The sequence below is a fragment of the Eublepharis macularius genome, chromosome 2, assembly GCF_028583425.1.
Source record: "Eublepharis macularius isolate TG4126 chromosome 2, MPM_Emac_v1.0, whole genome shotgun sequence".
Lineage (NCBI taxonomy): Eukaryota > Metazoa > Chordata > Lepidosauria > Squamata > Eublepharidae > Eublepharis > Eublepharis macularius.
Genome location: NC_072791.1, coordinates 144,490,306 through 144,504,480, shown reverse-complemented (window position 1 = coordinate 144,504,480; position 14,175 = coordinate 144,490,306).

Genomic DNA, 14,175 nt, shown 5'->3' with positions numbered 1-14,175 from the left:
CATAAAGTGATGCTCTTTAAATAAGCTTGTACAGTACAGTAAAGGGCCTGGATTTAACCTCTATATCCTTCACACATACACAAACACACTTCAATGTACATACCCTATCACAGGCCATTTCCTCACATCCTTAGAGGTACAGTTCACCCTCAGAACTGTAGCAGCTTTCCCCCAAGCATACACACATTATTGTTTGCCAGCCGTGTGCATATTGGTTTTTTTCTGCGAATTTACCAGGACCACACTTGCTCCGATGTTTTCTTTTGCTGCGAGTTTTGGGGGGGGGAGGGGTGTTGTTGTTTGCATTTTCTGGCATATGAATTTGAAGTATTTCTGAAGAAACCTCCTACTCCTCTCAGTCTTCACCAGTTCTGTTCAACCACAGACGCTTGCTGGCAACAGTAGCTGCATGTAATCGTGCATGTGCAAAATTTAAAAAAAAAATTAAAAGGATGCGGGCACTTTTAGTCTATAATGACAAAAGTGTTCAACTTCACCTCCAAAACTGCTTTTTTTTAACTGTTTGGAGGTTTTCCTGCAACCTCAACCAAAGGTAAATGCTTACGGGTACTGCAGTTGGAAGATGAATTGTCAGGGCGACTCAGCAAAAAACAGACCTAAAGTGGGAAAAATGTGGGACCAATGGGCTGTACCGAAGCGGCCATATAGACACCCTGATATTATCCATCTGTAAAGTGATATTGCATTGCAGTTTTTTTAAAAAAACACTCAAGATGACTAAAATTTTAAAACAACCTTTGATTTTAAAAGTAGACAAAGCAAGTTAAAACATTAGATAATGAACTGGGGAAGTCTTTCCTAAAAAAGCCAACATAAAATCTAAAATAACAATGGGATAAAAGCAATGCACTGGTAAAAGGCTTGGGAAAATGAAATGTTTTCACCTGACACCAAAAGTCTTGTAATTTCAGTGCCAGGCAGCTTTGGTTGGGAGGGTCCTAGAGTTGGGGTAGTGCTAGACTGACAGTTCTGACCTTGGAGCTCACTCATCTAGGGGCCAAGCTACAAGTGACGAATGACACTTGAACAGCAAGTGAACAGGCTCATATGTATTCCTCCCTGTTCACTTGCGCTCCACTTGCACTCCACTCGATCACTATGATATCGAGTGGAGCGCAAGTGGAGCGCAAGTGAACAAGGAGGAATGCATGCGAGTCTGTTCACTTGCTGTTCAAGTGTCATTCGTCACTTGTAGCTTGGCCCCTAGATTGAGAGAACAGGGCAGACAGAACAGGGCCTCTAATGGCAATCTCAGTCATTGGGCAAGTTCCCATGGGATGGGATGTTCCTTCCGAAATCCTGATGCCAGTATGTGAATAACATGGTAGGTAATAACCATTTTTAAAGCTTTCTCCTGCTGGTAGTCCTGTTTAATGCCTAACTTCCATTGCCAATAAAAGGAGAGAAGACATTCATTGTTACTATGAAAAGAAATATCTGTTATATTTTATTATAGAAGGCAAGGACTGTGTCATCATAAATTATTTCAGTCGCATACATTTAAGGTTGCAATAGGCCTGTAATTCATGTACATTACAATGTATCTTTCTACGGAAATCTACCAGTCATTTCTAATTCCAGTTTCACACATGAAATTCGGCATGAAAATTTCTCATAACCACTCCATTATGGCTTTAATAGAGATACAAATACCCTGTGGCATTCAACATGGAAATTAAACAGAACAGCAAATACAGTATCTGTTCACTTTAAAGTGCCATTAAATGGCTTGCTATGATTAAAAAATGTTGAAAATTTTAGTGCCATAGTACCCTGTGTTAACAGCTATTCTTGTAATTTGCCAGCCATTTTCTTTACTTCTTTTGTAAAGCAGACTATGATATACTGGAAGAAAGGGGTGAATGTTCCTATAGCTAGATGAAAGGTTAATAAAAAGCTATTAACATCTTCATTTTTGAGGGGCAGCAAGTAAAGTTCAAGGATGCAACAGAAGCAGGATGCTACCAGGAAGGATATCACTCACTTTTATTTCAGCAAATCTTTGTCTTCTGAGTTCCAAGTCTAGATGGGCAAAAAGTCTTCAGCAGGAACATGGATTTACTAACATATAAGTCCTTTTCACTTATATAGCAATAAAAAGGAGTATGCAAATGAGGAAAGTGAAGACCTCTTATCTCGCTATGCTTTGTAGTGGCAATAGGATTCCCAGTACAAAGCTATCAACTGGTGGGAGGCTTATGTGGTTGAGGAAGGCTTGCTGGTGATGTAAGGACATCACCAGTGACACACTGATGTCACTCCCCGTGAATCTCAAAGTTACATCAGTGCATTGCCAGGGATGCTCTAGAGCATCTTTGGTGATGTACTAACATCACTTCTGAGTGCATGGAGAATTATGTCAGCACATTGAGCTGTTGCCTATGCCCCCCCCTGCCCCCCAAAAACACTATCCAGCTATTTTCTTCCTACCACCCAGTTATGCAGCAACAGGAAGTGCCCTTTTGGTGGCTGGGGGAACAGAGCAAGGTGGGAGGGAAAGTGCTTCTAATCACAGTCAGGTGAGGCTGAGGGTTTAAGGCTTTAGCCCTCATCACTTTCATGATCCTTTTCATGTAAATATAAATGTAGATGCACAGGTGGAACAGCAATGGAATAGAATGTTTCTCTTACTCAAATGAGCAGCTGATGCAGATTGATTACCATCAGAAATGGTCACATAATATAAATAGGCAAGTACTTCTGAATGTGCACAGGAAAAGACTGAGCCCCCGATGTATTGGCCTTGCACATTACCTGAGTAACAGCAAAAACACCATGCCAGTTATTTCACAATTGTTAATTGTTAAGGTTCTTCAAAAGTGTGATATTCCATATAAAAGAGGACTTTGCTGTTAGTTTTTCCCACAGGAATTGTTTGTGCAGGACTTTTATAAGCTTCATGCCGCTTCCAAGAAGATGAGACTTATGAAGAATTTTCATTTGTTCTTCCTCGTCGTGTTCCTGCATGCCTTCATATTAAATATTGTATCTTGTCTTCCTTACTGGAACTTTCAGTATCATGGGCTACCTTTCTTCAAAATGCTTAACAATAAGATAGCTTGCTACCCAAGTCACTGTTCGTGTGGCTTATTAATTTTATTTCATATATATTAAAACTATTTCATATCTATTCTTTATATTTTTCTCCCACCATTTACCAAGCCTGGGAGCACAGCAAACCCCTTTAGGATTACTAAAAACAAACATGTACAAAAACAGTCATTTTTTAAAAAAATCCCTGATAAGAGTCATTGGAGCAAAATCAGTGTTTCTTCTGTGACGTAAAGATATTAATTCTAAGAAATGCACAACAGAGCATAAATTGATTCAAAGCAGTACGTAGTATTAGACAGAGATTCAACAAACAACAATTATGACTACATAAATCCCTCAACAATAGATGTACAAACATGGCATTACAACATCCATATTCCACAACAAAGAAACAAATGAGAACAGAAACAGTTTCCAGGAAAAGGTAACTGGTTTGTTGTTCTCTTTCCAGCCATACAAACCTAAGAAGATTTACACCTCTCTAAGCCTGTTGAAGTTAATGAAGTTAGAAGGATGTAACTCTGTTTACTGATTGCACTGCTGGTATACTTGATTCCAAATGTGGTTGGAAAGAACATAATACAGTAGTGGCCTTGCTACAGCTATGCAGGTTTGGATCTGCTCAATGCCTGGATGTGAGACCTTATGAGAATTCTACATAGGCCGCCTCATGTTCCGTGGGAGAGGGACCATAACTCTGGGTAAAGCATCTGCTTTGCAGGAACAAAGTCCCAAGTTCAGTTCTTTGTGAGTGATGGGAAAATCCTAAGCTTGCCAGACCTACTAATGGCATGCCCTATGGTTGGCAATCTGTGTTGCCTGCCACCTCAGAGTGGCATTGAGAGAAAAATAAAATAAAAAACAGCAACATTGCTGGTATTTTTACTATAGAGATTCCAGTGATTCCTAGAGCTACCCAATGTCGCATAGTGACATTGTCCCCATCTCTAGCCATTCCACTGGTTGCTAGACTTCAACTTGAACCTTAGAAAGCTGTTGCCAGTCAGTGTAGTGAATACTGACCTTGATAGATTAATGGTCTGACTACTATAAGGCAGCATTGAGTATATGTTCAATCCAAGGGCACTCTTAGATGCGGGGAATCCAAGGTACTTGCCCTGCCCCCCCAGGCTGGGGGGCCCTGACAGCCCACAGTCTGTTCCCTCTGACTAATGGGAAAGAAGAGGAAGAGCTAGTTGTGGTCACCCCATCTGAGGTGTCAGCAGTAGCCAATTCAGAAGCCACTGTACACACTTACTCCTTGAAGGCCTTGGAACCCATTAAAAAGAATTCTGGAGAGCGCTGTAATCAACCAGGTGCAGCCCTTCTGGGGCATGGGCGAAGATCTTACCTCATTTAAAATACTGTGCGCAGTTCTGGTCATCATGTCTCAAAAAGGACATAACAAGTACAAAGAAGGACAATCAAGATGATTAAGGGGTTGGAGCACCTTTCCTATGTGGAAAAAGATGGAGATTTGGGGACTTTTCAGTATAGAAAAAAAGATGGATAAGGAGAGACATGATAGAGATTTATATGCATGGGATGAAAAAAGTGGATAAAGGGAGCCTCCCCACACCCCCCATAATACTAGAACCTGGCAAGGGGTAGGGATCCAATGAAACTGTTGGGAAATTCAGAACAGACAAAAGGAATTGTTTCTTTACTCAATTAATAATTGGAGTGTGGAATTCTCTGCCAGGGGAGGTAGTGATGGCCATAAGCATAGCTTTAAAAGGGAGTTAGACAGATTCATGGCCCAGTCCATCAAGCTCTACCAGCCATGGTGACTGAAGGGAGTCTCCATAGCCAGAGGCAGCAAACCTGTGAATACCAGTGTTAGGTGCCAACAATAGGGGAAGGCCTTGGCCTCTGTCCCATTTGTTTGGCCCTCCAGGGCAACTGGTTGGCTGCTGTGTGAAACAGGATGAGGGACTAGATGGACTACTGGTCTTATCCAGCAGGGCTCTTCTTACGTTCTTAGGTGCTATTCTTAGGGTTTTAAGTGAGTAGAATTACTAAGGGTTACAAATTTAATACTGGGCTTCCTAATTTGGGGACCATGTGCTACTTGGTGTCTCTCAGACACAGGATTACTATGAGGCTAAAATGGAAGAGCGTTTCCTTGGAGAGGGGGCAGGGTAAGAACATAACAAAGAAATCAATTTGTTTGCTTAAAAAGAATTTGCAAATGTGATACAGACATAAAAATAAAGAACAACAGTGACAATTTTCCATCACTGCAAATAAAGGTTCTGAGCACCTGTTACATCTTGCAGGGAACTCCCAGCCCACTCTGAGTTTGGGGTGAGCTTGGGCTCTGCAAATACAAGAGTAAAGGTAGTGGGCGGCTCAGTAGTAGAGCATCTGCTTTGCATGCAGAAGGGTCCAGGTTCAACCTCCCAGCCTCTCCGATTTTAAAAGGATCAGTTTGTAGGTGATGTTTAAGGTCCTCAACTGCAAACCTGGAGAGCTGCTGTCAGTTAGAATAAGCAATACCGATCTTGATAGACCAATGGTTTGGTTCAATATAAAGCAGATCATATATTCACCCCCTTTAGAAAGAAAGTAAATGAGCGAACTGGACTAAAATGCTCAGACTTGATTGCATATCTCCTTGGTCTTCTGAGGAAGGTTGTCAGTTTAGGACTAGCATTGAATCAGAATGTTTTTTAACCTAATCTGATTCTGTGATTTTAACAGAAATGGGATGTGGAGAAATAACCAGGTGATGTTTTTCATGGCATGGAAATACACACGGGGTCTCTTAATATCTGCAGATCAAATTTCTAGTAAAGATTCAGGAAAAGGAGCCAGTAAAAACAGCCGATGCTTCTAATGAGATGCCAGGTTCAGCAGCCCAGATTAGTCAGAGGCACAAGCAACTGCTTGATGAACCTGTCTGGTTGAAAGCTCTGCCCAGAAAATATCTGCTGAACAGATCCATTTTTCTGTTAACAAATCCATGCTCATCACTCTCTTTAATATAGCTAACCACCTATCATTAACAAAAGGTTCCAATGTGTAAGATTACAGAGAAGAAATTTCTAAAGCCAATTTTGGATTATGTCTCATTAGAATCATAGAGCCAAATGTAGCTCGAGGATACATTTAAAAGCTTTAATTCTCTTGCAGCTTATTATTCCACAGTATGAACACTTCATACAATACTTGTTGAGCTGTCAAGCTGAGCCTCCTTCAATTATTGCTACTTTGGTGGCCCTGATCAGTATTTTATTACTATCCTCATCATTATAGTGGCAAACAATTATTGTTTCATGATTATTTATTTATTCAGAAATATATATTACCTGTCCAGAGATCTGTTCAAAGTGACTAACCAGGTAAAAACATTATAATACAAAATTCCATCAGGAGCTGAGGTCTTCCAGCTGCTCTGGCCTGAAAAAGTGCTGCTGCCTGTGGCTGCTGGTGCTGCTGCCTTCCAGGAGAGACTGTTCCTGCCCATTGACTGCTCTGGACGGAAAAGGTGAAAATCTTATACGATATGCCTATGAGGGGGCAGTGCAGGTCGCTAAGAAAAAAGTTCTACACGGTTTCCATTGTGTCTGCAAGCTCTCACCTGGCTCAATTGTTTAGAATAATTAGGTCATTGTCCCTTTCACAGGGAACCTGAAAACATATTAATTCGGTGATTAGCTGTGAGGCTTTTGGTAGCCATTTTGCAGATATGGGCTGAATCCACATTCACCCATTACCCGCTTATAAATCGCTTTTCTTTCGGTTTCCTCCAACCCGCAACTTTTCCTTCTCCGTTCACATTCAGGCTCCCCATCCGGCTTTCTCGCGCGAGCCTCCGGTCACACGTCCGCTCGCCAACCGCTTTTGTGGGCGGTACCTTTTTTCCCTCCCTTTTTTTTTAATTTTTTTTGAAAACACTTTTCCGTTATTTCGTTTTATCGAAATGAGGAAACATCAACAAAGCGACAAATCACGTGAACATCTCGATAGCCACTGGTTAACTTTTTTGGGCGGGCGATTCGAATGGTCTATAAAAGGGAAGGTTCTCGGCAAAATCTATTTGTGGGTGTGAGCGGATGGTTGGTGTGCATGGTGTCGTTGTGGTTACTGTTGCCGATTCGGTTGTGGGTATGGATCCTATAGTCGCCCTCATCGGACAGCTGATGTTTACGTTGCTGGCTTGCCAGACGCAGCTGCTTCTCGCTTACCGGCGCTATTCAGCCCAACGCCGCAGAGCTGCAGCCAGGATTCTGTTCCAGGATTCAGTCTCCACCGTCGCCTGGACGCGCTCCAGAATTCGGCGCCGGCAGCGCTTCCAACATTGGTTCCTGCTTGCGCAGATGGAGGAGCCACGGCAGCACTGGGTATACCCGAGAAGCACCGACTGGTGGGAGAATATCGTGTTGGTGCACTGGGATGACCGTCGGTGGATGCGCCGCTTCCGGATGTCCAAGAGGACCTTCATCGACTTGGTGGAAGCCCTGCGTCCAAGGCTGCAGCGTCAAAACACCTCCCTTCGCTCTGCAATATCGGTGGAGAGACGAGTCGCGGTTGCAATTTGGTGGCTGGCCAGCGGAACAAGCTACCAGGTGGCGAGCGATCTGTTCGGGATTGGGAAGTCAACGGTAGCCTCCGCGGTGGTCGAGTTCTGCCTCGCGGTCGAGGTGGAACTTCTATCGAAGACTGTCTCCTTCGGAAGTGGGATTGGACAGGTAATTTTTATTTTGAAATATCAAAATTTCGCTATTACAATTTATCGTTTAAAAAAAAATTGTGACATTAACGGAACGACCAGTACACAACACTCTGGTGTGTACATCATCCCCCTCTCCCAGTCATTTTAAAGGTAATTTTGAAACCCTCTCAAAATCTACAACGCTATGTGTTTGTTTGAGTGTGAGTGAACATTGCCCACAGACACCTTGAGCATGCAATGGCATTCAACCCTCATAGTGTGTTCTTCCACCACACAAATCCTTTTTTTTTAAGAAAAAGAGGGGCAACAACTGACACACACACACACCCCTCGCCGTGTGATCTGAAGCAGGTAACAAAAAGAATTGTCGTGGAGAGGGATTGCCTTTTTTGCCTCTGTGATATAAATATTTGGTTTACATAGGTGGGGTGGTGTGCAGGAATGCAGTTTGGTATTTCCCCCTACTGTGTGACCCTAATCGTTGCACAGTTGTTGAACACCTTCTCCTAACCCTCCTTTGTCAAACCTCCAAATTTAGGAATCCTGTGAAATATGGGGATACAAGTTTACCCCCCCCCATCCAATTCTTCACGAATCCTCCTAAAATCTCCATGGTTCTCTATGGGGAGAAACGTCTCCCTTCATGGTGGCTCTGGGTGGCATTGTGAAAGCAAAGTAAACACAACGTGCAAGGCACCTTATCCGACCTGTTATCCCACTCTCCAACAATTTCTAGTTAATTTGTTACCTGGGGGGATGTTTTGGTTTACCCCGAAAAACAGTGCCTCATACACCGCCAAACACCTGTCTCCAGGGTTAGAAAAAATAGAGGCCTCTGTGGCCCGGGGTGGAATTTTGAGTCCAGAATGGACCCAATTGTCATGGGCCCGTCTCACACCCGTTCTCGTTCCCTCTAGCGAGGCACAAGACGATCCCAATTTGGTGGGCCACTTAGTGGCCTCAAAAAGATGCTGATTTTTAAACCACCAACGGTCACCTTTATTGCCAAAGGGTGAGAAGAGAGAGACTTGTGTGGATATGTGGATCATTCAATTTAAATTACACCAAACATAAGAGAACCTCCACCCAACATTTCAGAATGCAAAAAAATCCTAAATTCAATTTACAAAAATAACCCTTTCAGGGTGTTTAAGAACTAGACATCGCTGAGTGATGATGATTATTTGATGCACAGTTTGCCTGATAGCACTATGACTTTTTTTTTCCTTTCTTTTTTCTTTCTCCCAGATAATGGACGGTTTCCGTAGAATGGGTTTCCCACACTGTGTGGGAGCTATTGATGGAACGCATATCCCGATCTGCGCTCCTGGAGGCCGCCCAGATCAGTACGGCAACCGCAAGAACTATTCCTCGATTCTGCTCCAAGGCACAGTTGATCACCGCGGAAGATTTGTGGACGCCGAGGTGGGGTGGAGTGGGAAGAACCACGATGCCTTCGTGTTCGCCCACTCCGCCTTCTGTGTTGCCATGGATAGTGGCTCACTAATTCCGGGAAACCCTTTCATGGTGGTGGACGGTGTAAGAATACCCCCGGTGGTCATTGCCGATGGAGCCTACCCCATGCGTAGGTGGCTTATGAAGCCCTACGGGAGAACGGCAACCACACAAGCTCAGAAAATGTTTGACACCCGCCTATCGCGAGCCAGGAACGTGGTGGAATGTTGTTTTGGAAGACTGAAGGCCAGGTGGAGGTGTCTGTCACACCGCCTCCAAGTTAGGGAGCACAACGTCATCGCTGTGGTGACAGCATGTGTTGTTTTGCACAACCTCTGTGAAAGCCGGGGACATCCCATCACTGGCCGCGGAGCAGCCCCAGAGACAATACTTGTTTCACATGGAGAGGGACAAGAGTTGACCACCCATCACAGGCATCTTGCCGAAGGAAAGGTGGTTAGGGATGCCCTGGCCAAGTATATGGGCCTAGATTCTACAAGTTGATGTTGCCTCCCTCGGTGCGGCAAGTGATGGACATCGGCTAACCTGCTTCGAAAAGCTGCTAAACCAAGGGGGAACATAAATGGTCTCAACCAGCAACTCTAATCTGTGTAAATAAAAAAAAAATTTGGTTAACTGAACTCAAAAGACTATTGAATATTGGGGTGCTGTCAGACAAGCGGTGGATGTGAATTCAAGTCCTGGCACATGCAGACAATACATTCCCACACAGCTGAGTGGTCCCCCGCATACATCGTTCACAGTTTGTCAGGGTATTTTTGGCCAAGTCTGGAATCCGCCCCCCCCCCCCAAATTTCCAATTTGGACTGCAAGTGCTCCTCCCAAAGATACAACTTAGCCGCATGTTGCAATCAGGGGGGGGGGAAGCGCCACTTGATTGGTAACTGCTGTGTTTCACTTTTTGCAGGAAGGCTGTTTAGAATGGTCACTACATGAGTGATGCCACTTACACAAAGAAACACAAATGTGATTCTTACTGTGATTTCATTGTATTGTCTGATGTTAAATATTCCTAAACTTTGGGGATTGCGTTGAAAAAAAAAAAGGGGAGTCAACATTGGAAACGATTGGCCATCATCTTATACCCTGATGATTCCATTTGATCCCAGAAAGTTAAGAATTTTAAAACAGACATACATGACTGGGGCGACAACTCCTTAACACACATTTATTTCAAATACAATAGATAAAGACCATTAAGGGGTCACCAGTGCAATGGAATCTGTCAAATGAATTTTGCTGCCAAAAACCATGGTATGTGGCAAATAAGGAGGGCAACGCAGAACATAGCTCCTCAAAGCGTCAGCCTCTCCCTGGCTTTGCCAACACAGGAACGCCTCGCTGCTGCCTTCTTCGGGGTTGCCTGTGAGGCAGGTAGGGCGGTTTGCCCATAATCGTGTGTTGGGGGGATGATTTGACGCTGTTGGGCGAGCATCTGTCCCAATGACTTCAAAGTGTTCACAGCATCAGACATCACCGAAATGTTCTGTTTCCAGGCCTCGGCAAACTTCTCACTCTCCATTTTAGTGTGATCCAAGAATTCCCTCTGAATCTTGTTCTCATCAGCCTTCCAACTGCACAGCATCTCTCTGTCCGTTCGCCATTGGGAAACCTGGACATTGTGTTCCTCTCGAGAACGGCGCATCATATCATCGGCTACTCCATAGAGTGCTGCGTTTCTGCGTCTCCTGTTTCTTAGTTGGAATAGTCTTGTTCCCGGTGAAACTTCTGCTAGGCATCTGTTATCTGCCCCGTCTGCTGTGGATGTAAGTCAGAGCAACAGATCAATAAATTGTTAACATCTCAGACATTATTCAGAAATCTAAGCCTGAAGAAAAGGATGCAACATGTTTTTTGGTTGGCCAGCAGCAGGCTTCATAGTTTGGGCACTTCCCCATGACTTCCAAAACCCACATAACAGATTTTGGCCTAGTTCATCCCGTCGCCCCCGCCGAGGCCAATGTGTTGCACATTTTTTGATAACCATGCATGCACAAGCATCAAGGTTTTTCCATAACGGGAAGGCTTTTACAATGCCACTTGCCATATGGGTTGTGCAGAAATAACATGGAGGACATACTGGCAGCAGTCAAAGCTATTATGTTTAAAACTGCGTTAGTGAGAGAGACCAATTTATCTGCTTTAGATAGCGAGGAGACGTGCTGTGTCCCGATCTGCCTTTTACACCAATGCTGACCAACGTTGCTCTTGCAATGTTCCACAGTGAGCACATTCTGACCATTTTCAATGTTATGCCAAATCAAGAATTTCCTTGAAATCCTGACAACATCAGAACATATGTGGTGGGAGCAACCATTAAAGAGGATAGGTGATCCAAGACGGTGTCTGGGTGTCCCTCAGAATTAATTTTTGGAACCGTGATTCATGTCAGTGCAGATCACATCAACAGTGTTGGCATTATCAATTGAGGGGTGCAAGGTGCGGTTCAATGTGCGCTGCAGATCTGAGAAACCAGCCAACAAATGCGATAAAAATTACATTGACAAAAATCTCACATGATAAATGGGAAATTTCAGCTACCAGTGGGAGAACACTACACTGTTCTGGGAAAATCCAATGCAGACTGTAAGGTAGCCGTAGTTTGTCCCAAAATTTTTTTTTTCTAACCTATGCACCCTGCGTGGCCGATGAATTGCAACACACATGAAAATTTCATACGTTCCATTTGGTTCAGAATGGGGACTATGCATGCTGTTCACAGTGAAACAGGTGACAGATTTTATTGCACCAGGTGGGGTCTGGGTGAGCTCGGTGACACCTGGCGTGGGCTTCTGGGAACAAAATTTTTGTTTTTTTAATTCATCTTGCAGGTAGGTCTGTGTCCATAGGAGGGTCACACGCCAAGGGGATATTATGGTCTTGCTGTTGGGCTTACAGAAACTAACAGGGCAACTGCCTTGGAGGCCAACAGTCGCACACAAAGAATGGAGATTTTGGACATGTGACATAAAAGGAACGATTGTGAGGCACCCTCTGGCCTCCCAAGATGACTCTGCTCTCTCCTCCACTTCTCTCCCCCCCTCTATATTTGACCATGCTCTGTTTCATATGTCAGACAAAGATAACGTGATTCAGGAGAGCTTATGCCACTCTGCAATTGTCTCTTCTCATAGGTGCAACTGGACTCTTTTAGATTCTGCAGATCAACTAAGCTTACCCGTGTTATAGCGTGAACGATGCCCCAGGGGAAGGTCTGAATCACTGTCGTTGTCCTCCATTGCGTTTGCACCTGTAGTGTCGTTTTCTGAAAATTTATAGGTTTTAAATGTGATTGGTTTGAAAAACACGGGGATGTGATATAGATAAATACAATTCAAACATTCACTTCGCAGGCACTGTCTTCTGCGTTGTCCTCTTTTCTTATTTGTATCTGTGCCACTATCAATATATAAGAGATGATAGGAGCTGTAATGGGACGTCTGGTTTTTTTTTGCACCACTATAATGACTAAGAGGTGGCCCTGAAAACCTGAAACAGATTTTGAATGTGCCCTCTGTCATCTACCCCTTATTCAGCCTTTTAGTGGATCGGAATGTCTCACACAGAAAATTGCACCAGTCCATGCACCCGTCCACGGTCTCATATTCCTGTGTTCATCTGTCCCTGAAGCTGGGCACTGGGTTTATATGCTTCGAGTGTAGAGATTGGAGTTCAAGTCAGGCATCCATTAATGAAAAGGAGACTGATCAAAAATATATTTGAATCCAGAGCCAACTCCATCCATGCATTTTGGTAAATATAGAACGGATAAACCGTGGTGTTGCTTGCATGGATGGGCTGGGCAGGAGTGAACAGTTGACCATTTGAAACCATAAGTCTAAGACAACCTCCACGGTGTGGCCGATGATGTCACATCATCCCCATAACTGACAGACCTCCAAACCATCCCATCACTGACAGACTTTCCCATATCTTGCAAACCTGAGGTCGTGCCCTTCTTTTCCCCTAAAACAGGCACTCTCATCTTGGCGTTCCCACTCTCGAGATGTCTTCAGCCTTTCCAGGGACTGTTTTTGGGTGGGCCACCATTGGAGCAACCTGTCAAAAAAATGCTCACCCTTGTCAGCAAGTCCATCTATGGTGCGGTCAAGATCCTCTTCACTGGCATCGGTGGATGATGACGAGTTCTGCGCTATAAACGTGAAATCAATAAAGGTGTTACGATTTCATAGACAGGGAAATGTGAAAAGGAAGAAAAATCATAGCTCTGAACTAGAATAATCAACGCTCCATCACTCACGTGCTGCCATGGGATTTGGAGAAGAGCACCACAGCGGTGCAGCATCTATCGTCTGCATGTCGTGCGAGAAGAGTTCCTCCGATCCCTCCATCACTTCCCTGGGGGCGCTTATCTGCGGGGGTCCTTGGGCAAAAGAAATGCTTCGCGCTATCCGTTTAGGTTTAACACTTGCGTCCCCTCTTAGAATACTGTCCAGCTCACGAAAAAAAGGACATGTAATGGGGCCGTTTCCAGAAGTGGAATTGTGTGCCATGACGCGCTTGTACTCCAACCGCATACTTTTTGTTTTGTTCCTGCATTCCAATGCAGTGCGCCGATGACCACGCGAGGACATCATTTTGGAAATTTTTTCAAAGTTGTCTAAGTTCCTGTGGGAGCTTCTAAGGGCTTCCTGTATCTTGTCCTCCCCCCAGAAAGAAAGGAGGTCCAATACCTCTTTTTCCCTCCATGTCGCTGATCGTGGAGCCACAGGAGCAGTGGCCGACATTTTCAAAAAACAATTGTTTATGATGGTGTCCGCAGATCAGAGTGTCGGTTGCTCTTCTCTCCCCACGTCTGCAAGAAAGCAAATGGAGGGCAGTCCACTGCACTGTGATCCGTCGACCAAGCACTGTTCTCCCGCCGGAAATCCAAGCCGTTAATTGCGCATGCGCTGTAGCCACCACCCGTTCCTTTGCCTAATTAA